Source organism: Panthera uncia, chromosome A2 (assembly GCF_023721935.1).
Source record: "Panthera uncia isolate 11264 chromosome A2, Puncia_PCG_1.0, whole genome shotgun sequence".
In the NCBI taxonomy this organism is placed as follows: Eukaryota; Metazoa; Chordata; class Mammalia; order Carnivora; family Felidae; genus Panthera; species Panthera uncia.
Window position 1 is genome coordinate 52,527,015 of NC_064816.1, and position 23,144 is coordinate 52,550,158.

At 37.7% G+C, this 23,144-nt stretch overlaps 1 protein-coding gene across 5 annotated transcripts in view; it reads right to left on the reverse strand.

The window, feature by feature from the left end:
• The window catches only part of TMCC1 (transmembrane and coiled-coil domain family 1), a 247,514-nt gene that overhangs the window by 205,924 nt on the left and 18,446 nt on the right, over positions 1-23,144 (reverse strand). The window contains exon 2 of one of the 5 annotated variants that reach the window (XM_049641037.1): positions 13,632-13,706. The exons of 3 other annotated variants lie outside the window; for them this stretch is intronic. The gene's annotated coding sequence lies outside the window, so the exon portion shown is untranslated. Of the gene's footprint in view, positions 1-13,631; positions 13,707-20,836; positions 20,950-23,144 lie in introns of all 5 variants that reach the window. One more of the 5 variants, XM_049641035.1, reaches the window with a different exon arrangement.

Consider the following 23,144-nt stretch of genomic DNA (forward strand, 5'->3'; position numbering starts at 1 on the left):
CTCCCCCCACTCACATGCACTTTCTCTCAAAAATAAACATTAAAAAAATTTTTTTAATTAAACATGCAGTTTTCATATCTTCCAGCAGTCTCACTCCCTGGCATTTATCCCAGAGAATGAAAACATATGTTCACATAAAAACTTATGCATGAAATGTTCATGGCAGTATTATTGGTAATACACCAAACTGGTAACATGAATGCCCCTCTCAATAGACAAATGTTTAAACAAACTGTGGTACATCCATACTATGGAATATTCATCAGTAATAAAAAGGGAGGAGCAATTGATATTGATACATGTAACAACTTAGATAGATCTCAAGGTCATTATATGTTTAGTAAATAAAAAAAGCCAATCTCAAAAAGTTATATACTATATGACTCCATTTATACAATATCCTCAAAATAACAAAACTACAGAGATGGGGAACTGATTACTGGTTGGCAGAGGACAGGGACAAGGACCAGATGGAGGTAGTTTCTCAAAATAATGTTCTGAATTTATGCAATAAACATTAACTGCCCTTGGACTTTCAAGTTTTAATTCCGGCCCTGTCTCCAGTGAAATTATCTGCTAACTTTCCCCCCTCAACTAGCTGATTCACTAAATTAGCAACAGCTAGTAAGGCAAAACATGCCAATGAGGTACTTCCATCTCTCAGTCATTAAGATATCCTTGCAGAAAGTTTAACAAGAGTAAGAAACGAAGTTAAGATTCAGAACCCACAGCAACTCCAATGTTAGCTGGTTAACAGAAAATCTAGCTATCAGTACTGAACATGCAAAGGCTATGTACAGGAGCCCAAGAATGGCACAGTGATAATGTGTGTTAGCTAAAAAATAAAGTCAAATGGACTAAACATTACTGCATTTTGATTCTAAACCTTGTTAACTGATTAAAAGGCACAACTTACTTGAATAACTTTTGAAGGAGAAATACTACCATATTAAATGCACACAATTCCAAAAACTTAAAATGCAAAAAAGCATTCCTTTTAAAACTGAGAAACCAGGGGATTTAGAAAACACCACCAGTGTGCCTAACCAATGTCCTTCATTTGTTCCAATTTTTCTAAATCCAATTTGTTCTGATTTTTCTAAATCAGAATTGGGACTAAAACAGTACTCCTGGACCTTTACTTATCCCAAAATTTATCAGGTGTTTCTAGAGGTAATTAAAGATAAAGTATAATAATCTATTGCTGAAAGCTTACAGAAGTAATTATTTTTTGCAAAAGTGTGGTAAGAATATAAGCCTGAGCTCTACCCAAAAGGAAAAGTTTCAAAGTACTGCAGCACCAACCATCATTAAGTAATTTTCTAACCTTCAATTTCCTCATGTATTACCATAGTACTTATCCTCAAAGAATCATTGTGAATATTAAATGTAAAATACTTAGGGGTGCCTGGGTGGCTCAGCCGGTTAAGCGTCCAACTTCTCAGGTCATCATCTCATGGCTCGTGAGTTTGAGCCCTGTACCAGGGTCAGTCTGACAGCTCAGAGCCTGCTTCAGATTCTCTCTGCCCATTCCCCACTCATGCTCACGGGCATGCACGCACCCTCTCTCAAAAATAAACATTTTTTAATAAAAAAAATAATAAGTGTAAAACTTAGAACAGGGTCTGATATGTATGAACACACTAAAATGGAGTCAGGAGACCAGCAGGAGAAGCTCTCATCCCCAAACACTGGTAGTCAATTGCAGACCCAACAGGAAGAAAGTTACTATGCAAATCCATACTATTTTAGCCACTGCTTTACTTTCCCAGCAGAAAGAAGAAAGGTTTTCCTCCTCCCAGCAATAGCCCAGCCAATGAGACTCAGCCAATGAAAAGCCACTACACTCTGAACTCCCAATGGACTTTTTTTTTTTTTTCCTGAGGGGGGGGCGGGCAGGGGGAGAATCCTAAGCAGGTTCTACCCTCATCTCACCACCAAGAGATCGTGGCCTGAGCTGTAATCAAGAGTTGAATGCTTAACAGACTCAACCACCCAGGTGCTCCAGAACTTTGTTTATAACAGCCCTCCCAATTTCCCCCTTTCCTCTAAAAGGGCAGTTGCGATTCTCTATTCTCAAATAAACCTATTTTTGCTGGTAAAGTAACTGAATTTTCTTTTTAAGGTTAACATACAGAATAAGCATAACCAAGTATTAGATTCAATTTTTTTTTTTATTTTAGGAAATGCCAGGCACCTATATAGGCAGTGAGAGCAGCAACCTGGCTCCTGCTAGGAATGCTACAGCAGGTGTTGCTCATTTCCCTTGGCACAACAACCTTAACTTCTCTCTTGCTACCCACATTTTTTTTTTCTTAATCTGAGAAGAAAAGGAAATCACCAGTCTAACCTAATCAGAAATTAATAGGAAGCTGGAAGAATCAGTAAATTGAAGACAAAAGACAATTGGAAACTACTGTTTTTTATAGATTTAGAGATCTCTTTTTATGACATCACCTCATATTTGTATATCACATTGTAGTTTCAAACTCCTTCTTAACACTATCTCATTTGATCCTCACAACAATCCTGTGAGGCACTTGTTGTTACTTCACATTTTACAGATAAGGAAAATGAGGCTTAAGTGACATGCTGAAGGTCACAGAGCCAGCAAGTGGAAGAGCTGGAAACTGAACCTCTCAACTGCTTTACCACAGCTCTCTCTCTAAATGGGGATAAGTTCTACAATGCTAACATTACGGCTTTTTGAACAGTATCCTCCATGATAATCTCAGCAAATCATAATGAAAATTTAGAATAAACCAAAGAATCACAGGACCTTAAGGATTATTTTAATGTAATCTCTCATTCTACACATGCTTTTACAAAAAGAAAATGTTTTTTTAGTACTCAAGATCAAAAAAAAATTTTGTTTAATGTTCTCATGTTTCAAAACCTGCAACATTTGTGGAGATTAAGGGGCTGAGAAAAAGAATAAAAGGATTAAAACATACAAATCCCAAGTTACCCTCCGTTTCCCTGACTACCTCTTGGTTTCCAACATATTTGTTGGGGGGGGGGGGGGGGGGAGACTCTTCTTGACAGGCACAGTTCAAATTTAAGATTTCTTTCTGAGAGTCCACATAAAAACTTGTATACAAATGTTTACAGCAGCATTATTCATAACAGCAAAAAAGAGAATCAATCAAAATGTCCACTATTAAACAAATGTCCATGCATAAAATGGACTATTATTTGGTAATGAAAAAGGACTGAAACATGCTACAGAACGGATAAACTATGAAAACACTCTAAGTGAAAGAAGCTAGTCACAAAAGACAACATTTTGTAGAAGTTCATTTATATGAAATGTTCAGAATAGGCAAATCCATAGAGACAGAGCTGCCTAGGACAGGCAGCGAAAATGCAAATACCCTGGAATTAGTTGTACAATTCTATGAATATACTAAAAATCACTGAGGTGTACACTTTAAATGGGTGAGTTCTAAAGTATGTGAAATATACCTCAATGAAGCTAATAAAACAAAATGTTATGAAAGGAAAAATGGGTCAGGCTATGTGCTGACAGCTCAGAGCCTGGAGCCTGCTACAGACTCTGTGTCTCCCTCTCTCTCTGCCCCTCCCCAGCTCATGCTCTGTCTCTGTCTCTCAAAAATAAAAATAAGCATTCAAAGAAAAATTAAAGAAAAAAAAGCCATCCGACTGGGTGGCTCAGTCAGTTATTAAGTGTCCAACTTCAGCTCAGGTCATGATCTTACTGTTCATGGATTCGAGCCCCACTTCAGGCTATGTGCTGACAGCTCAGAGCCTGGAGCCTGCTTTGGATTCTGTGCCTCCCTCTCTCTGTGCCTCTCCTTAGCTAATGCTCTGTATCTCTCAAAAATAAAAATAAACGTTAAAAAAATTTTTTTAATTAAAAAAAAAAGGAAAAATGGGTACCTGGTATACAGAAACTCTCTATTATCTTTGCTTAACTTTTCCACAAATCTAAAACTTCTAAAATAAAATATAGATATAGAAATTAATAAACAAGATTACATAATAAATAGCTACAGTACCAGGTGCAGGCTAAGGTAGCACCACAAAACTTCAGAAAGATTCACGCACAGTGCCTCAGATAAAAAAGTACTGAATAAATATTAGATGTAAAAAATGAGGCTAGGCCTTGTTCACAGAGTTACACAACAGCACAGGTAGAAGAAGAACAGAACAGACCTAGAACAAGCTCATCACTCATTTGGCCAAACACATTCCTTTTCCCACCTACACAGAACTTTCCAAATAAATTTCCTTTCAGACAACCCAAAAACTTACAGGAAAAAATCTACACAGAAAAGAAAATGCCGGTAAACAACACTGTCACCTTATCAATGTGAAACTACTCCCTCTTCACCCTGGATTAGGTTTTTTTAGAAAAACATTTTAACATAATTATGCCTTATCTATTTCTAAAGGTTAAACACCTTATCCTCTACAGATCAGACCTTACTATAGAGTTCAAGACTCAAATTACTGATGAAACATAAAGCATGTCAAGATTTGTTCTTACTGGCTTCTTAAAATTAATAATAAAGCAAAGTGTTCAAAAAAAGGATACTGACTGGAAAGGGGCATAAAGAAACTTTCTAAAGGGAGGAAAATATTCTACAACTTAATCAGATTGGTATTTATAATTATATGTATATATAAAGATATATATTTATATATATTATATATAAAACATACATTATATGATGTAAAATTCACTGAGCTATGTATACCTCTTAGATTTGTGCATTTACTAGAAATTATGCATTTTTAAAAATGGAATTAAAAAAATAGTATTCCAAAGAATTATCTCATTATCCCAAAGCATATGATATAGTAAGAGTCAAATTTTTGTCTTCTTTTAGTAAAAATAATCAAGCACACAGAAGTAAAACAATCTTCCTTGGTATCTCAAAATCAAGAAGAAAAACAGGTCTTCCAACTCTGTTATATCATCAATCTAACCTTTGTGCCTCAAAGACAATGAGATTGAATCTTGAGATTCTTCTGAGAGTGAGAAAAGAGAAGAGGGTAGATAGAACCAATTCTAATTACATCAACATACTCACCATCCCCAAATGCCATATCCTTATTCTTCAATGAGAAAATTATTTTAATTTTTTTAAACGTTTATTTATTTTTGAAAGAGACAGACAGAAAGTGGGAGAGGGGCAGACGGAATCTGAAGCAGGCTCTAGGCTCTGAGCTCTCAGCACAGAGCCTGATGCAAGGAGCAAACCCATGAACAATGAGATCATGATCTGAGCCGAAGTCAGATGCTTAACTGACTGAGCCACCCAAGAGCCCCAGAAAATTATTTGTAATTGTTTTTTAAGTTTATTTATTCATTTTGAGAGAGACAGGGTGAGTGGGGGAGGGGCAGAGAGAGACAAAGACAATCCCAAGCAGGCTTCACACTGCCAGCATGGAGCCCAATGCAGGGCGTGAACACACAAAACATGAGATCATGACCAGAGCCAAAACCAAGAGTCAGACACTCAACCAACTGAGCCACCCAGGAGCCCTGAAAAAAAAATTTTTTAAGTAAATTCTACATCCAAGGTGGGGCTCGAACTCATGACTCTGAGATCAAGTATCACAAGTTCTACCAAGTGAGCTAGCCAGGCACTCCAAGATAAAATTATTTTTATCCAGAATTGGTTGTGAAATAATGCAAAGAACGCAAAAGAAGTTCTCAGGTTCACACTCCCTCTAAAAACTATCACAATGCTACCTCGTGCTTCATTCTATAGTTTTTCCAAGGAAGTTATAAGGCAACCATACTCTCTTGCCTTAAATTTTGTCTATTTACGTGTCTACTGTAAGAAAGTGAAGAGTGTACAGATAGGCCTCAATGGACTGAGATAAAGTATGGCTCTTATTTCACAGTCACAAAATTTTAGCGTTGGACCACATCTGAGCTGCCAATTAGCCATTTAATGAATAAACTAAATCCTAAAACAGTTACGGGACTTGCCTAAGATTTCACAGCTAGTAAGAGGCAGAGTCAAAGCTGAATCCAGCCTTCTATTCACCATACTACACCTATATCTCTGCCCAGTTAAAAGCTGCATACTATCTTACCTAAAGTGGTAATTACACTCTGGGTAAAAATGGTTCATATTATCCAAATTCTCATACCCATCTGCCTCACCACACTAATATTTTAATTAATTTATAATCAGAATTGTAACTGTCAACCAGTTATACAGTACCTTCTTTTCTCAGCAGTAAAATCCCCTTAGTAAACTGATTTAATACCAAAAGGTTATTTGGCACATAAGTAATCATGGCATACAGAGAAGGATAGTTTTAAAGAATACATGCAGCAAATTCTTCATGGCAAACCACCTTATTTCGCCAAAGACATTCATATAGTCATTTATCCAATCAGCAAACACTGAATTGCCGACTAGATGGCAGGTACTATATTAGGCCTAAGGAAGACAAAGACATAGATACAAGGGACTCTGGTTTAGGTAGGCAGACAACAACAGATTGTGGTAAGAGCTATGGTGGAACAGCCAAGGTCCCAGAGGAGGAACATCTACTCCAATCTGGAGGGTCAGGGAAGTCAGACCAGCTTCTTACTCTCCCAAGCATTAAATTAACATTTGCTCTAGAAGCTCAGGCTTCTCATTCTTGAAATCCATGATTTTAAACCCAGGTCTCTTACTGACATAAAAGTCTTCAAAATCTATGTCTGAGTCAAAAGAAAAACAGCATTACAATATTATCCTATTTATTTAAAACTGTTATAGTCAGTTATAGTCACTGTTACATAACTGCATTTGTATATATTTTCAAAGAGACATGTATGGAAGGATATTATAAAAACTTTTATGGTAATCATTCCTGTAGGATAGGATCTCAGATTGTTTCAATGTTTTGACACTTTATCTGAATTAATTTTAAGAATTCTCCTACAGGGGTGCCTGGGTGGCTCAGTCAGTTAAGCGTCCGACTTTGGCTCAGGTCATGATCTCGCAGTCCATCAGTTCGAGCCCCATGCCAGGTTCTGTACTGACAGCCCAGAGCCTGGAGCCTGCTTCAGATTCTGTGCCTCCCTCTCGCTCTGCCTTTCTCCCTCTCGCTCTGCTCCTACAGGAGTGCCTGGCTGGCTCAGTTAGCAGAGCATGCAACTCTTCATCTCAGTCGTGGGTTTGAGCCCCACACTGGGTGGAGAGATTACTTAAAATAATTAATTTTTAAAAATACTCCTATAATTTTTTATTCTACCATAACCAAAGTAGGTGGGACAGAGCAAGCACACAGATAAAAGCCGAATAAACTATTACTGTACTTATATCAACCTGTCTCCCCTATTCAGAGTATTATTTGTCACATAAGGGACACTAATGCCACATACTTGAGATCTTTTATTTACACTTGTAAGAAGGGCCACTTCTGGGAAAGTTTCTGGAAAAACAAGAAAGGTAGATGGGGACCAAAAATAAATGGGCTATAATCACAATGCTAAGGTGTTCATTGCTAAGGTGTTCAATGTTAAGACTTCATTCTGTGGGTGACAGAAAAACACTGAGGGGGTTTTGACCTAAAGATTAACAATCAACTTTTTTTTTTCAACTCCATTCTTTAACCAGGTATCTCTGGTAGCAGCTGTGATACATAAACAGGAAACGACATAAAGACAAAGAGATGTGTTAAAACGTTGTGGCTATGTTTAAAAAAAAAAAAGGCAAATGCAAATTTTTAGCAGCAGTATCTCTGATGGATAAGACTATAGGCAGTCTCCTACTTTCAGTGTTATACATTTCTATAATACCTGCACTTCTTAAAATAAGCATGTATTAGATTTATAACCAGAAAAAAATAAGAATGGCTATCACAATAGCTCAAAGGGGATGCAGGGAAAATGATGAAAGTTTGGATTACACGTTCTATAAGAGCAAGAAACTGATCTTACTTACCACTCCCTAGTACCTTGTACTGTGCCTAGCACATATTAGGTGCTCAATAAATGTGACAGAAGAGTGAATGAGTGAACAAATGAACATCCTAAAGGCTCAACGAAGAAGAAACATTTCAGAAGTAAAATACACATTTGTTGATCAACATAAAAGCCAGAACAGGAAAAAATTAAAGATATCCTCAAGTTTTATGGACTAGTTGGCTAAGTGAATGATGAACCATTAATCAAGATAAGTAAAACTAGAAGAAGTATAGGTATACAGGAATGCAAAGAGATCATGGCAAAATGCCAATGAATTTGGTAGAAGGCATTAAGTTTCAGGAACCAGTAGGGAGTATAGGCTGAAGATGGAGATTTGGGAATCACCCATACAAACTTACATCAGAGATCAGAGCTACCACATACTTGTTATGGATTCTCATGTTCATAATCAACAGGAGAATAGGATAGGCAGATCAAAATAAAATACGTGCACTATTCTGGGGGCCCTGGTACCCTGATTTTTTGCCCCACTGATATGTATGTATATAGGTATGTATGTATGTATTTTGAGAGAGAGAGAGAGTGCAAAAGGGGAAGGGGTAGACAGGGGAATGGGTAGACAGAGGGGTAGACAGTGGGGCTCAAACTCAGGAACCATGAGATCATGACCTGAGCCGAGATCAAGAATCAGACACTTAACCGACTGAGCCATCCAGGCTCCCCTGCCTCACTGATTTTTAAACTTAGATTATTAAATAAATACACCTTAGGTGTTAGAGTCTTAATCTCTCATTTGCTTCCCAATAGGATACAAAGACCCACAGCTATACTTTATATTGTTATCATTTGCTACAAACAGAATTCTGGGCTCACAAATCCAGGGCAGATCAGAAATTCAATACACATGGCATTATTCACTATAAACATATAAAACTTATATACTGGTTTTATTAAATATTATCTACTGACAAACTATTGTAAAGTAATAGTTTGTCACTGACTTTATTTTTGAATACTTTTTCATCTTATTTCCAGGATTACAACATGACACTTTCAACTATCCTTACCTATGCAAATCTCTTCCCCCTCCAGTTCATTCTACCTATGAAATAGGGACTTCCCCATTTCCTTTGTTTCAGCTCTACCTCTAGAAATCCACTCTTCCTATCTCAAACTGACCATACTCAAAACTAAGTTCAAAAGGTCAACAAATGGGTTAGACTAGTCTCATAAAGGCAGAAACACACAATATAAGACTAATTTGTCCCCATGCTTTTACATGTTATCTTTCATGCCTGTAGTATTATTTCCTTTTTCCAACATTTATCTAAATAGAGGCCATAGGTCACATCTTAACCATTTCAGCATTCACCTATTCTCTTCTTTCTTTGAATTTCCATAATATAAATTGAGTGGCCTTCAAAAGTTAGTTATGTTTTCCTCTATCTACATTGAAAAATAAGCCTTTTAGGGTGCCTGGATGGCTCAGTTGGTTAGGCATCTGACTTTGGCTCAGGTCTTGACCTCATTGTTTGTGAGTTCAAGCCCCACATGGGGCTCTGTGCTGACAGCTCAGAGCCCGGAGCCTGCTTCAGATTCTGTGTCTCCCTCCCTCTCTGCCTCTCCCCACTCACGCTCTGTCTCTCTCTCTCAAAAAATAAACATTAAAAAATTTTTTTGCTTTAAAAAGCGAGCTTCTTGAAGAGAGATTCCCTATCAATAGTGAGGATACAGTTGGCATTCAATGAATACTTACTAACAAAATGGAAGCTCTGAATTTGTATCTTACTTTTTTGGCTTCCTAATCCTCCTGTGCCTCCACATTGCCATATACCAGAAATAAAATGTATTCTTTTTTCATTTTACTAACAGATATTAGACTAACTTAAATCTAGATTTATTTCACTTTTAAGTTTTTTTATTTATTTTGAGAGCAAGAGAGAGAAAGAGAACAAGAGAGGGGCAGATAGAGAGGGAGAGAGAATACCAAGCAGGCTCCGTGCTGTCAGCACAGAGCCCGACTCAGGGTTCAAACTCACAGACCTCGAGATCATGACCTGAGCCAAAATCAAAAGTCAGATGCTTAACCGACTGAGCCGCCCAGGCACCCCAAATTTATTTTACTTTTTAAATATTTTCTTAAATGTTTACTTATTTTTGAGAGAGAGAGAGAGAGAGAGAGAGAGAGAGGGAGGGAGGGAGGGAGGGAGGGAAGGAGAGAGAGAGAGAGAATGAGTTGGGGAAGGGCAGAGAGAGAGGGAGACACAGAATCCAAAGCAGGTTCCAGGCTCTGAGCCAGCAGCAGGGAGCCTGATGCGGGGCTCGAACCCATGAACTGTGAGATCGTGACCTGAGCCGAAAATGAAGGCTTAAACAACTGAGCCACCCTGGAGACCCAGATTCTAACAATTTTAAAGATGAGGAATGAGACTCTAATTAGGTCATATAGGTAGTTGGAAGCAAAGGCTAGAACCAAGGCTTCTAACTTCTAGAAAAGGTATTTATTGAGTGACTGATACACATGGAGAATTCTGTGAGGCACTGTATTAGACCAGTGCCCACTCTTGTGTACCAAGACACTTCCCACTGATGTTCAAAAATATTTAAAACATTAATTAAAGCTTACATTCTAAGGAAATTTCTGTATTAGGAGAAGACACTGTCTACATTTCTAAAAAATATGTTAAAAATAAGCAGGCAGAGGGGGGAAAAATCTTTAAAGTAGGAAAGAATTTAGAATTTCAAACAATTTACTCTTCCTGTCCTGGCTGTTGTTTACTGTTAAAAAGAGTAAGACCATCAAAAGACATCTCTACCCAAATTTCATGACCTAATAGTTTAAGAAAAATAAGCCTTATTCCTGTTGGCAAATGATCTGCTTTTGTCACATCACACTAAAGCATTAGCTCTGTCACAGGATTAGAGTACAGCCATCTGAGGACAAAAGTTCAGGCAGAAAAAGAAACCATACTGGAATTTGATAAAGACCCCTCAGGAATATGGCAGTTAGCTGTTTCAATAGCACCTTTCATCTAAGGATCTCAAAACAAATATTATTTACATTATCAAGAATCAAAACGGTGGCACCATGGCTCAATAAACTAACATATCAATGACCTATAGGGAATTCAATACTGATGTTCTGAAACTCAGCCCTCGGTTCTCAAAAACAAGACCTAGTTACAGTTGACCCTTGAACAACTAGGGGGTTAGGGGCACCAACATCCCATGCAGTCAAAAATCTGCATTTAACTTTTGACTCCCTAAGAACTTAACCACTAACAGCCTACTATTGACTGGAAAGCTTACCAATAACATGAACTGTGATTAACACATATTTTGTCTGTTATATGCATTATATACTGTATTCTTACAGTAAGCTAGAGAAATGGAAGTATTAAGAAAATCATAAGAAAAAATACATTTATAGTACTGTCATGTTTTTATCAAAAAAATCCGTGTATCAGTGGACCTGCATAAGTTCACACCCATGCTGTCCCAGGCTCAAGTGTATTTGGATTTTGTCCCTAATTCCTGGCACAGAACTCCTAAAACCCTTGGAATTTCAAGAGTGATAGGAGCACTCTTGTTATTCATAACAAGTCTCTTTTAACCACAAAGCAATTTGTGCTAACAAGGTGACTCTTGGTGGACCCTTACATAGCTAAAGATGGGAACCAGTTGTGAGAGGGAACAATCCACATGATTAGAGGGTTGAAACTTTCAGGCCCTGCCCCCAATATGGGGAAAGGGAGAGTAAACCACCAAGGCCAATGATTTAACCAATCATTCCTAGGTAACAGAAACTTCTAAAAAAACCCTGAACAACAGGGTTTAGAGAGCTTCTGGATAAGTGAACACATGGAGGTACTGGGAGGGTGGTGTGCCCAGAGACAGCAGGGAAGTTCCCCATACCTTGCCCAATGCATCCTCTCCACTGTTTCTGAGTTGCCCTCTTTATAATAAGCCTATAAGCGTAGGTAAAGTGCTCTTCCTGAGTTCTGTGAGTCATCTCAGCAAATTATTGAATCTAAGGAGAGGTCATGGAAACCCCAGAATTTTTTGCAAAGTTGGAAAGGAGTACAGGTGGCCCCGGACTTGCAACTGGTGACTAAAGTGGGGACAGTCTTAGGAACTGAGCCCTCTAACTTGAAGGATCTGACACTAACTCCAGGTAGACAGTGTTAGAACTGAATTCAATTGTTGGACTGGTATCACAGAATTGGACAATTTGGTGGTGGTATGGAAAAACCTACACTACACAAGTAGTTAATTCCACTCTATAAAGTTTAAAAAAAAAAAAAAAAAGATAAGTGGATTTGTTGATACCATCTCCCAGCTTACTTTGCTGCACATGTATGAATAAAAGACCCCAAAATTTAAGCAATATTGTCAGAACAGTTTCTACTGATATAATTAGTAATAATTTTATGCCATCTGGGGTGCCTGGCTGGTTCAGTGGGTGGAGCACGCAACTCTATCTTGGGGTTGTGATTTCGAGCCCCATGTTAGATGTAGAGACTACTTAAAAAAATAAAATCTTTAAAAAAATAATAATTTTTTGCCATCTTTGTGCCAGGCATTAACCTTAGGTCAAATTATTTCCAATGTATGCAATTTTGAAAGATAGATATTGCCCCTGATAACATATGAGAAAATTGAATCTCATCATTAAATTTCCCACTGCACGCAGCAAGTAGCAGAGTACTAAATCTAGTTATAAAACACAAACCCCTGCCTTCTTCTATGGCAACCCTTACTTTTTATAATGTAGTATAAAATTATAAACTCTCTAACAATCCTTAAGAACATTATGCTAGTCTTAAGGGTGTGTGCCAGGCTTGAGGTTTTTGAGTAACAGCACAGGCCCCATACCTGTTGGTGTTCACATGAAGCAGTATCCTAGGCACCTAGGCATCCTAGTAAAGAAAAGCCAAAGAGCAAAATAATGCTGTGACTCTTTGTGGAGCCAAACCTTCCCCCAGCTTTATCAGTCTTCAAGCAAGTTCTCCACCAGCCACTTTGCTGAACATCCTCACAACAAAGCTGCCCTCAGGAACTGATCATAAGTCCGAGCAATTCCTAGGACTCCTAGAATGTATGTATGCCAATCTCCAGTTTCAGACCTAGCTTGCCCAAAAGAAGACTATTATGGAAAATTTATTATAAGTATCCATAACACAACTGTGAGTCCTGAGAGGGAATGCAAAGAAGTCTTCCCCCCAGCCTTATCTCACAGTCTGTTGTTAAATCACCTGCCCCAATTCAGTAAATGAAATGTGGAAGGAAGAGGAGAAGGGAGGGAGGGAGGGAGGGGAGAGAGACAAGCAGACAGACTAGCCTTAAGAATTGCTATCAAAAACATAATACTGACAGTCCATATACAGATCTAGTATTCTAGTTTTCTACTTTATACACTTTTTAAGAACTGCCTTTTTTGGCATTGTATTCTCTTGCTGGTTGGAAAATATTTTATTTTTTTCTTCCCCAATTATCAAGGAACTAAAGTCAATAAGACTTTTCACTACCTTCTGTTACCAATATGAGCACAAAAAAGAGAGTCTAGAGATTAGCAAATCTTAAGAGCTGGGAGGGACAAGAAAGAGATCATGTAGTTTAAACTCTTACAGGAACACTTATATCTCCAAAACACAATCATCCAAGCTATACTTGAATATCTCTAATGACAGAGACCTCATAATTTTGTCTATTCCACTATGGGACATACCTTATTGTGCAAAAGGTCTTTTCCATAGTGGGATGAAATTCACCTCCAAATTACCTTCTACCCATGGTCAGTCCTCTGGAGCAAGAGAGATGATCAGTCAGCTCCCTTTTGCTTAAAACAACTCTGAAATTTATTTAGATAGTTAAGTTTCCAAGTATTATCTTCTGTGGCAAAACAGCTCCTGATTCTTCAACCGCTCTTCATTAGATACAGTATCTAGGGAACTCATTATTCTTGGTCATAATCATATGGACGATTTAGATTATCACTGTCTCACTGAAGTGTAAAATCCGTAAGTGGACACAATACATATAATCAGATGGTACAAGAACAAAGGGACTATTAGTTCCCTTAATTTACCACTGTACATCTATAAATGTTCATCAATATTAGCCTCTTTTCACAACCACATTATACAATTAACTACCTTAGAGGATGGTGGCTTTCAAATGAAAAATCTGTTTTAGGCAGATCATTTCTGTTAAAGAGTAAACTTTACATTTCTATCACACCTATCTTATCACTTTCATACTTCATCCTGCTTAGATTGCCTTGGTTTTCTTTGATACAACACATCAGATAACACTCCCAGTTTTAGCATCATTTACAAAATTTTTGGTAAGCATGCATATTGTACCATTATTTAAGATCTAGATCTATAACGCTTAGCAAAAGAAGAACTTACAAGCCTGTATAATCACACTGTGCTTTCTGTTTTGAGAGACAGCAAGCGAGCACAAGGAGAGAATCTTAAGCAGTGTGGAGCCCAACATGGGTTCAATCTCATGACTCATGAAAGATGAGATCATGACCTGAGCCAAAACCAAGAGTCGGACACTTAACAGATTGAGCCACACAGGCAGCCCCACACTGTGCTTTATAACAAACAAATAAGCAAACCAGATTTAAAAGACCAACAAACTGGGAAGAGACATTTGCAACACATACAGTAATACACTGATTTCACTACACATTTCCTACAAATTCATAAAGGGAAAAAAGCAATCAATCAATGAAAAAAGAACCAACGTCTAACATTAACAACCAGATCACAGAAAAACAAAGATAAAATTCAACTTCACTCATAAAGAGCAATGTAAATTTGTGTGATTAAAGTTTTTAATTTTAAATTGAATTCCAGTTAACATTCACTTTATTAGTACACTTTATTAGTTTCAAGTGTACAATACAGTGATTCAACATTTCCATACATCACCCAGTGCTCATCCCAAGTGCCCTCCTTAATTCCCATTATCTATTTCACTCATCCCTCCACCCACCTCTCCTCTGGTAACCATCAATTTATTCTTGATAGTTAAGAGTTTATTTCTTGGTTTGTCTCTTTTTTGTTCCTTTGCTCATTTGTTTCTTAAATTTCACATGAGTGAAATCATATGGTATTTGTCTTTCTCTGACTTATTTCACTTAGCATAATACTCTCTAGCTCCATCCATGTTGTTGCAAATGACAAGATTTTGTTCTTTTTTATGGTTGAATAATATTCCATTGTATATACATACACCATTTTTTATCCATTCATCTACTGATGGACACTTGGGTTGCTTCCATAATTTAACTACTGTAATAATTCTGCTATAAACATAGGGGTACAGGTATTCCTCTGAATAAATGTTTTTATATTTTTTGGATAAAAACCCAGTAGTGTGATTACTGGATCATAAGGTAGTTTCTACTTCCTTTTTTTTTTTCTTTGTAAGTAATCTCTATACCCAACACATGGCTCAAACTCATGATCAAGAGTTTCATCCTCTACTAACAGAACCAGCCAGTCACCCCTCTATTTTTAACTTTTTTAAGGAGCCTCCATACTGTTTTCCACAGTGGCTGCACCAGTTTGCATTCCCACCAACAGTGCATTAGGATTCCTTTTTCTCCACATCCTTGCCAATACCTGTTGCTTCCTGTGTTTTTGATTTGAGCCATTATGACAGGTGTCAGGTAAAGAGCAATGTAAATTCAATCTGTAATGTAATAACATTTTTTACCTATCAGAGTGACAAAGATCAAAGTGTTGATAACATATCTAATTTGTAAGACATGGAAACAAGTACCCCACAGATTGCTGATGGGAATATATATTAATTCCAACTCTTTAGAGCACAATTTGGAATTATCTATAAAAATTTTAATTACACCTACCTTTTCTTTGGAGCATGGATATTCACTGCAACATTTGTAATAGCAAAAGTAGTAGACACTTAGCTGTCAACCTACAGCCATTTCTCCCTTCTTTCAGAACTCCTATCTGTTCAGGGTGGTAATGTACCCAACCCCAAGAGATGATTAGTTGAAACCCACTATGGCTATCATATTCTCTTTACCAGATAATCACTTCCTCAGACACTCCAGGGGTCAGGAGCAGCAAGCAATATGACCTTCACTGAAATGTAAGGAGACATTGCATATGGCGTTGCTACTCAAATCCACAGCATCTGCATCACGTGGGAGCACATCACTGATACAAATTCTCAGACCCCACTCTAAACCTATGGATCAGAATCTCTGTCAGTGGATTCCAGGAATTTGTATTTTAACACATTCCCTAGGTCAGTCTTACCCACACTCTTAAAGTTCATGAAGCACTGTTTAAGACTTCTGGGAATTATTTTCTCCCTATTTAAAATGACTAAGCCTTCCCATTAGAAAAATATTTTGAGGGCACCTAGGTGGCTCAGTCAGTTGAGTGTCTGACCCTTGATCTCAGGTGAGGTCATGATCTCACAATTTGTGAGATCAAGCCCTGCATGGGGCTCTGCACTGACAGCACGGTGCCTGCTTGTGGTTCTCTCTCTCCCTCTCTCTCTGCCCCTCCCCCACTCACTCGCTCTCATTTTCTCTCAAAATAAATAAACAGACATTAAAAAAAAAAAATTTTGCCCCCCATTACCCGTCTTTGAATGCAGTTAGTTGTGCTGCTTGGTGCTAAGGCAGCCATCCTACAACCATGAGGCTACAGCAGAGAAACTGAAAAGACAATATACTAAAAGTAATAGAGTTAAGATAGGGGAAAACCTGGGTTTAATAAATATTACCAAGCAACCACACTAGCCCTGAACCACCTATTTCTTTGTTTCTATTTATATGAGACAACTTAAGAGTCTTTATTGTTTAGTTACTTTTAGATACTGTTACTATTATTTACAGTTGAATATATCCTAAGTGATACACTTTATATCTATCCATGGAAACCAATGGAGCTTAAATTCTACTGGAAATAGAGTAATTTGTGTCATTGTTTAATAGTAGCATAGTATTCCATGTTATGTATTTACCATCATTTTATTTCTTTGTGATTCCCATGTGCATGCACAGCATTAAGACAATCAGTACTAGTCTGAGACAACTAACAAGTTTTGGCCCCAATCTGCTACTTCATTCCAACTAGGACATAAGCTCCACTCAGGCAGTAACCTTAACGCACTGCAACTTAAGCAGTTACAACAGAACCAAACATATATGAAAATATTTGATAAATATTTTTAAATAAACAAATGTAGAAAAAGAGGTCTTCCATAAATGCTAAAACTAAGTTATATCTAAGCTTAACTTGTCTACTTTGGTTGTTTGCACAGATCTTCAGGTTGAGGATGCTACAAAGATCGAAAACTTCTACTATGAAATAGCAGTGTGAAGAGGTTCTCACAGTCCCTTTCAATAGTCCAATTAGTATTTAAGGTGTCTTTCAGCTCTGTAACCTAGGAAATAAGAATAGCTAAGAGCAAATTGTTTCCTAACCAATCCTCATATTTCTTCTTTTCTATCGTAACTGCTAAGAACGATTTAAAACCTTGAAGGCATGAAACAAAAATCCAGGAACTAAGTTGTTTAGGACATCCTAAAGATTTCAAGGTACATTTTTCAGTATCACTTTGAATGAGCAATTAATCAAGCCAGTTGCTAACAGTACTTAAACATCTTATATCTTCTCCTATCCCAGACATTTATCTAGAGTTGCAGATTTTTACCTAAATACAACCTCATCAGGGTTTAGGACTGTTTTGCTATTAGAAAGGCAACATTTCCAATCAGATTTTTATCCCCCACTGCCTCACTGAAACTATTCTTACCAAGGTTACCAATAACTTTCACATTGCTAAATCAAATGGTTATTTCTCAACCATCATCTTAATTGTTTAGTATTTAACAGTTAATAACAACTCCCTACTCCTTGAAACACTTTCCTTGTTTGGCTTCCAGATACCCTCTCACCTGGTTTCTTCCTATTTCTCTGGCTGGTGCTAAGTCTCCTTTGACTGTTCCTTCTCACCTTCCTCCAAAGATCTCTAAACTCTGGTCCACTCCAGAGTTAATTAAGTTCTTCAACCTCTTCTTACTTCTATCTCTTCTCACTCCCTTGGACCTCATCCAGCCCCCGGGCTTAAATACCATCTTTTTGACAGTAACCTCCAGTGGTACACCTCCAGCAGATCCTCTCTCTTGAATTCCAGACTCATAAACCAGCTACCTACTCAACATCTCTACCAAGTCTAGTAAACATCTATAATATATGTCCAAAACTGAGCTCCTGTACTTTCCTTCCAAACGTGTTACTCCTTCAGTCTTCCCCATCTGAATAAATGGTGTCCTTAAGGAACTTAGAGCAAAAACCTTGGAATTGTTCTTAACTCCTTCCTTTCTATCAGTAAAACATCCAATCTATCAGTAAAACTAGTTGACTCTACTTGAAAATCAGACCATGTGTCATCACATACACTGCCACCCCACAATGCAAACTGGCGTCTTCTCTCATTTGAATTATAGCAGTAGCCTCCTAACTGGTGTTCCTTCCTTTACCCTTGCCCAATCATTCACCACCAGCCTATTACCAATACAGCAGCCAGAGGCATGATGTTAAAATAGAAATTGGATCATGTCGAACCACTACCCAAAACCCTCCAAAGATTTCCAATTTCACTTAGCATGAAAGCTAAAGACCTACAAAGGACCAACAGCACCAGCAGTAGCTGGGAGCTTGTTAGAAATGATCCCCACCATGGGTAGCCTGGGTAGGTCAGTTAAGCATCCAACCTCAGCTCAGGTCATGATCTCACAGCTTGTGAGTTCGAGCCCTGCATGGGGCTCTGTGTTGATAGCTCAGAGACTGGGGCCTGCTTTAGATTCTGTGTCTCCCTCTCTCAATGCCCCTCCCCCCACTCGAGCATGCTCTCTCTCTCTCAAAAATAAACATTAAGGGGCGCCTGGGTGGCGCAGTCGGTTAAGCGTCTGACTTCAGCCAGGTCACGATCTCGCGGTCCGTGAGTTCGAGCCCCGCGTCGGGCTCTGGGCTGATGGCTCGGAGCCTGGAGCCTGTTTCTGATTCTGTGTCTCCCTCTCTCTCTGCCCCTCCCCCGTTCATGCTCTGTCTCTCTCTGTCCCAAAAATAAATAAAAACGTTGAAAAAAAAAATTTAAAAAATAAACATTAAAAAAAAAAAAAAAGGAAATGAACCCCACTTCAAACCTACAAAATTAGAAACTGAATTTTAACAAAAACAACCTACATAAGCCATATGCACAGTAAAGTCTGAAACGTATTTCTCTAAGGCACCACAAGATAAGCATCTACCCTCCCCAATTCTTACCATTTCCCAGGCAAGCTTCAGTCTCAGGACCTTTGCACTTGTCATCTGCTATGTCTAGAATGCTCTTCTCTCATTTATCTGCATGACTTGCTGTTTCACATCTTTCAAACCTTTACTCAAATGTTCCCTTCTCTGTGAGTCATTTGCGACCACTCAATCCTTCCCCTTGATATGCCCTATTCCTCTCTCTTGCTTGTACTTTTCTCATTAGAACTTGTCATTAGAAGTTACTTATCTTGTTTATTCTATCTCCCCATATAAAACGCAAAAGAAGCTCTATGAAAGCAGACATTGTTTTTCTTCCCCAGTACCCAGAATCCAGTAAACCCTCAACAAATATTTTAAATGCATAAAACAATAAAACAAATGAGCTTTCTCTTCAAAACACTATCCAATAGATTCTGTAAAGTGGTTTCTTACCGTACAAACTGACATTTTCTTAGCATCACATTCAACAAATCCACTTTTTAAAATACACTTAGCACCAAGGAGCCTTGGGTGGCTCAGTCGGTTAAGCATCCGACTTCAACTCAGGTCATAATCTCATGGTACATGAGCTCAAGCCCCTCATCGGGTTCTGCGCTGTCGGTGGAGTGTCTGCTTGGGATTTTCTATCTGCCCCTGTCCCACTCACGTGCTCTAAATAAATAAATAAATAAATAAATAATCCTTTAGAAAAATAAAAAATAAATAAAATCTACTTAGCACCTACCATGTAATTAGTCACTATAAACACTACTGTTCATACATTAAGTATGGAGATTTAAAATATCCAATTCATGACAGAGCTATACCATCAAAAAAGTCTGCAGAAATAAAAACTGCATCTTTGAGTGAAGAGAACAAGTATGTCTACAGCTCTCTGCAACACAGTAACAAGACTTTACACTGGTAAAATAGTCTTCCACACAAATTTTCTCACCTGTCCCTCAACAATCCCATGAGGCTTGTGTAAAGCAAGTAATGATAAGCTCACTTTAGAGATGAGAAAACAAATATACTCTCACTCAAAGCATGGCAGTAACAATGTCAAAACTGGGACTGAAGTCTCTCAATTTTCTGATATCACACCTCCCCTTGCAACTGATATTGAAGCAGACTACAAAACCATACAGCCATATATTATGCTGAAGATACTAAGCTTTCCCAGTGTATTTGCAGAATGAGAACAAACTCAGTTCATCAGAATCACAATCTCAACTTGAGGAATAAGAATTCGAATGGATTCCTATTACTTATAAGTCTAACCCAGAGTCCAATGACATTCAGGAAGAATGTAAGAAATGAGCTGCTATATCACACATCAAGGAAGTTCTTATTAAGTTATGACAATTGCTTTAAAAAAAGAGAATGGGAGAAAGGAAGATGTAACAAGTGAATGAATGAGAACAAAGTTCTATAGAGGAAAGAGTCAATGTTAAGTCATTATTGTCTGAGTGCCTAAGTGATGCAGTTTTGCAATAAAAGGAAAAACACATAACTCCTCAAAATCCCAACACAATAGCTTTCCTTTCTTTGCATAGATGAGGATGAAAGTGTTTCCCAAAAAGTTATTTTTAAAAAAGATACAAAAACAGAAAATCCACATGAATAGAGATCCAACCTGGAAGGATGGAGACTGTGTCTTCTATATCTTGTGATTAAGAGTAGCTGCTCACCAAGTGTCAGCATCTGAAGACTGTGCTAACTGTGGGTGTGTCCTCAAGAGAATAATACCTGCTGGGACAGAGGAGCAAGAGAAGGAGAAATACTACTAAATGCAAATGACTGGCTGGCAAACAGTTACCAGTTGTCAGTCTAAAAAAATTTTTAAGTTGGTATTAGTAACATTAAAAGATCACACGGTGGTAATACAAGTGGCCAAGCCCAGGTGGCACTGGGATTATCAATGACAGCTGCAATCAAAGGTACACTTCAGCAGGTAATCCAGCTCTCTGATTAATATTAAATAAGCAGTATAGTAAAACAAGATATAAAAATCTATTTCATGCTTTTTATAGCAAGATGACGGTCATATAATACAACCAAACCAACACAGAAAACTATTAGGTAGTTTGGCAAACATACCAGGCACTCTGGTGCCTTATAAAACAAATATTATAGAGATGTCTATGTCAGAAAGAAATACAAAAAAAATAATAATAATAATAAGATGCAAAAAATACATAGGTAGGTCTGGCAGAAAAACAAAGTTAATGTGGAAAACAAGAGACAAAGTTAATTTAACACATAGTGTGGCTTTATGTACCCTTTAGACAGCTTACAGAATTAGGAATCTTTTATTCTGGCAGCAAATTAAGACAGTATTTCTTGATACCTGCCATGTCACTGCATTTCTATCAAGCTACAAATTATAGTATAGTAGGCTGAAACGAAATACACTTTATGGGATTAACAGTAGATAACCCAATGCAGAAGATTTGGGAACGTAAAGACATAATAATAGAAATTATCCAAAATGAAACCCAGAATATAAGGAAACTGGGGAAAAAAAGGACACAGCATCGATGAGCTATGGGACAAACTCAAGGAATCTAATAATCTAATAATAATATATGTGTAATTAGAATCTTGGTGGGGGAAGATTTGAAAAAATAATACCTAAAATTTTCTAAATTTGACGAAAATTATAAACCTACAGATCCAAAAGCTCAAGAAACATGAAGAAATGTAAAACTCTGCCAAATCAGTTTCCTTAAAACCAGAGATAAGGGGAAAAAATCTTAAAAGCAGCCAGAGGAATACAGAATGGAGAAAAATATCTGCAAATCATATACTTAATAAGTAATCAATATCAAGAATATACAAAGGATGCCCACAACTCAACAAGCGCGTGCACGCACACACCCACCCACCCACCCAATTCAGGGGCACCTGGGGTGGCTTAGTCGGTTGAGTGACCAAATTCAGCTCAGGTCATGATCTCGCAGTTTGTGGGTTCGAGCCCCACGTCGAGCTCTGTGCTGAGAGCTCAGAGCCTGGAGCCTGTTTCAGATTCTGTGTCTCCTCTCTCTGCCCCTCCCCCACTCATGCTCTGTCTCAGAAATAAACGTAAAAAAATTTAAAAAATATATTGTAATTAAAAAAAAAAAAATTCAAAAATAGACAAAGGACCTGAATAGACATTTTTACAAAGAAGATATATAAATGGACAATCAGCACATGAAAATGTTCAACATAACTTATTATTAAGGAAATGCAAATCAAAACCACAATGAGATACCACCTCATGCTCATTAGGATGGCCACTATAAAAACCACACACACACACACACACAAAACTTGAGACACCTGGGTGGCTCAGCTGGTTAAGCATCCAACTCTTGATCTCGGCTTAGGTCTTGATTTCAAGGACCTGAATTCAGACCTGTGTTGGGCTTCATGCTGGGCATTGAGCCTACTTTAAAATTAATTCATTTATTCATTATTAAAAATGCTAGCAAGAATATGGAAAAACTGGGACACCTGATGCACTGTTGGTGGGAATGTAAAACAATACACTGTGATGGCAGTTCCTCAAAATTAAACATATAATTATAATATGATCCAGCAATTCCACTTCTGGGTACATACCCAAAAGAACTAAAAGCAAGATCGCAAACAGATATTTGTACACTCATGTTCACAGCAGCTCTATTCATAATAGCTAATGTGGAAACAACCCAAGTTTCTACTGACAGAAAAATGGATGGTGAAATGTCATCTATTCATACAATGGAATATTCAGCCTTAAAAAGGAAAGAAATTCTGACACATATTACAACATGGATGAACCCTCATAACATTATGCTAAATGTAATAACCCAGTCACAAAAAGATAAACACTGTATGATTCCACTTCTATGAAGTACCCAAAGCAGTCAAAATCACAGACAGAAAATAGAATGGTGGTTACCAGGGACCTGGAATGG